Below are 3338 nucleotides of genomic sequence, written 5' to 3'. Positions count from 1 at the left end.
TCTCATTGTCTTCCTCCTTGTTGTCAACCTTAGCTCTAGGGAAAACTTCAAGGGATGGAGAAGGGATCTCAGCAGCAGGGACATCTTCAGACGTTGCTGTTGAATTCTCAGCATCAAGATCTTCTTCTTCGTAGGCTTCGGTTCCTTCGTTTACTCCACTTCTTTTGGCATCAGTGGACTGAGGAGGAACATCAAAAGGCTTTATGATCTCGTCGTCCTCATGTACCAATGCAAAATGTTGGTCTCTGGTGGGGCAAACGATGGCGGAATGACCTCGACCGCCGCACTTGTAGCAATCGGGTTTGCCTCTTCTTTGCAGCATGGATTGGGGCATAGGTACTTGGCCCCTTCTAATACCTCCATCCTGATATGTACTTCGATTAATAGAGGATTTAGATCTGAAAACAGAGGCGTTACCTCTAGGAAAAGAACTCCTCGGCTGCTGCGTTCTGGAGGCTGTCGCATAATCGGTGTTTGTGCAAGGCGCCGTTGTTGCTGCTGTGACTCCATGCGAAGCGGAAGTTGGTACGCTTCCTCCTTCTGCTGTATAAGATCCATTCGATGAAGGACTTCAGTCAACTTCTTATCTTGTTGGCGTCGAAATCATAGTCGTGCCTCCGTATGATCCATCTCTTCTACTTCCCATTGCAGATCATCATTATAAGGATGGCAACGATCATCCTAGTAGGAACGGCGTCGATCAACATTGTAGGGATAATGTCGATCTTCATAGTCGAGGGGAAGAAACTTCTCCTTCAGATGAAGTTAAATCTCTTCCCAATCATTGATAGGAGGCTGTCGGAGTCAATGAAGCTTCTCTTCAATGCTATACTACCACACGCGTGCTTGGCCCTTCAACTTCATCTTAACGAAACGGATCTTTGTTTCATTGGACATGGGGAACTACTCGAAGTAATCTTCAAGGGACATCAGCCAATCCTGAAAGTGGGTTGGGTCCATGCTTCTGCTGTAATTAGCAATCTCTATACGAACCTGCTTAGTTCGGTGACTATAGGGGTTTATGGTTTCAGCAAGTTCTCTCTCCCAATAGTAGGGGTGTCCGCTGCAAGTATTCATGGAGATCTTCGCTCTGGTTGGTGAAGGATCCTTTACTCTGATAGGTGAAGGATCCTTTGCTCCGATTGCTGTAATTTTTTTTTCTTGATGATAGGCAAGCGCTAAACTTCTCTTTGATGTCTTTTTCTTCCTCTTTTCTTTCCTCTGGAAATGGCAATAGATGCTAAGACTTCATGTGGATGGAAGAAAGGAAGATGAAACCTCGGAAAACACTTCTGCAAACTCGCTGTAGGCTATCAGCAGGCTTGGGGTCGACTCGTGCTAAGCTGGGGTCAACTTGAGACAGGCTGGGGTCGACTCGAGACAGGCTGGGGTCAACTCGAGACAGGCTGGGGTCGGCTCTCTCAGAGAATCCAGAGGACAAGTTTTCTGTGTTCCAGTTGGGGTCGACTCAAGGTTCCTTGGGGTCGACTCGAACAAGGTTGGGGTCGACTCGAGTCAGGCTGGGGTCGACTCGAGTAGAGAATCCAGAGAACGGGTACTTCTGTTTTCCAGCTAGGGTCGACTCGAGCAAGGTTGGAGTCGATTCGAGTTCTGAAGGGGTCGACTCGCTGGGCGTGTCAGGGAACGAGCTCTCTGTTGTACCAGACGGATCGACCTGAGAGGCTCTGGAGGTCGACTTGGGTCAACCTTGGAGTCGACTCGATGAAGTTGGAGTCGATTCAAGACGACGTGGAGTCGACTCGAGGTCGGAAGGAGCCGACTCTTTCAGAAGATCCTGAACTTCACGGACAGGCTGATCTCGTGGAACTTGATCCGGACGTGGATTTTCAATGAAAAGGGATGGGATTTGGATTGTGTGAGACGTGGGAGAAAGGCTAGATGATGATGGAATGATTCCAGAAGATTTAAACAAAGAAAACTTGATTCAAAGAGGGAATAAGGATGAGATGGTTGTATGGCTGAATTATTTGGATTTCGGGTAGAAACTAAAGTTTAACAAGTTGTAGATGGGATAAATGAATGGAATATAATTCGATGTTAAAGAAGACTAAGGAAATAAGAAATTAAAGTAGAAAATAAAAAGGATAACTATTGAATCAATGGAAGAGTCTCACCTCCAAAAGATCCAACCATTAGAGAGGAAGGAGTCTCACCTTCTTCTCCAATTTTACTTGGAATCTCACCAAGCATGTAGAGGAATCTCTCATCACGAAAGAACACTGGAATACCCAGAGATTTCTCACAAATTTCGTCCAAAACTTTTTTTCTCCCATTTTATTCTTCATACCTTCCTTTATATAGAAAAGAAGGTTGGAAAAGATAAGGACAACAACGAGACTTTACTTGGACTCAAAACCAAATAAGGATACTTTTTAAAATTCAAATCAAATGATAAACTTCCTAAACAACTTGTCAACTAAAGGTTGGACAAGTGTCACCCCTTGATTGTGTGTGGGTTGGAGTTTAAATGGATAATCTTCAACCGCATACAATTCTTACTTTGACTCAAACTCCTTCTCGAGTACCAGCATCAGCATAAAGTTCGGAAGACTCTTCAAAATTCATCCAATCTCCAAATTTTATGTTATTATAATCATTGGAAATCTATGGATGTCTAATTTCCAACAAAATTTGAATCAACTTAATCGGACTTCTGTAGTTTCCGAAATTTATAAAATACTATATGGTGTTCAATCTATCACGAACTTCAACTGGATCTGAAATCTGAATTTCTTTCACATGTGAGAGATCTTCATGGTTGAACTTCTCCACGTAATGAGTGGTGATCTTCACGGCATTAGTAATCCTTCTTAATGGCACTCAATTATAAGGACTCAATCTTAAACACATGGACTCAATCTTCTCACATAAGGACTCAATTTCACTCACACGACTAAACTAAATTCTCCACACATGACCCAATATAACTTCACTCAATCCTTGCTGATATGATCCAGCTCAAGGGCTTTGACAAGGACAAAGAAGATGCTCAAGATGATGTGGAGATCCCAATTGGGCCAATCACAAGAGCTCGGGCCAAGAAACTTCAAGAAGCTATCCAAACTTTATTAACTCAAGACCAAGGAGAAGGTTCTAGCCCACAAGAAGATTTGGACTTGAAGATGGTTAATATGTGGCGAGTCCATTTTGACAATATCCAGCCCAATTAATTATTTAACATGGAAAAGAAGAGTCTAAACCTTTCAAATTTGGACTCCTCTTTATGGAGCGTTTATCATAGGCTTTTGGAAGGCTAAAGGACATTTTGAGGCTTGCAAATGAAGGATGAACCTAGTCAAAATAGTTGGGAGTATTGC

This window comes from Phoenix dactylifera, chromosome 7 (assembly GCF_051530095.1).
Source record: "Phoenix dactylifera cultivar Ajwa chromosome 7, Ajwa_hap1_PhDact_Kaust_v1.1, whole genome shotgun sequence".
NCBI lineage: Eukaryota > Viridiplantae > Streptophyta > Magnoliopsida > Arecales > Arecaceae > Phoenix > Phoenix dactylifera.
Note: the sequence above shows the minus strand (reverse complement) of the source record.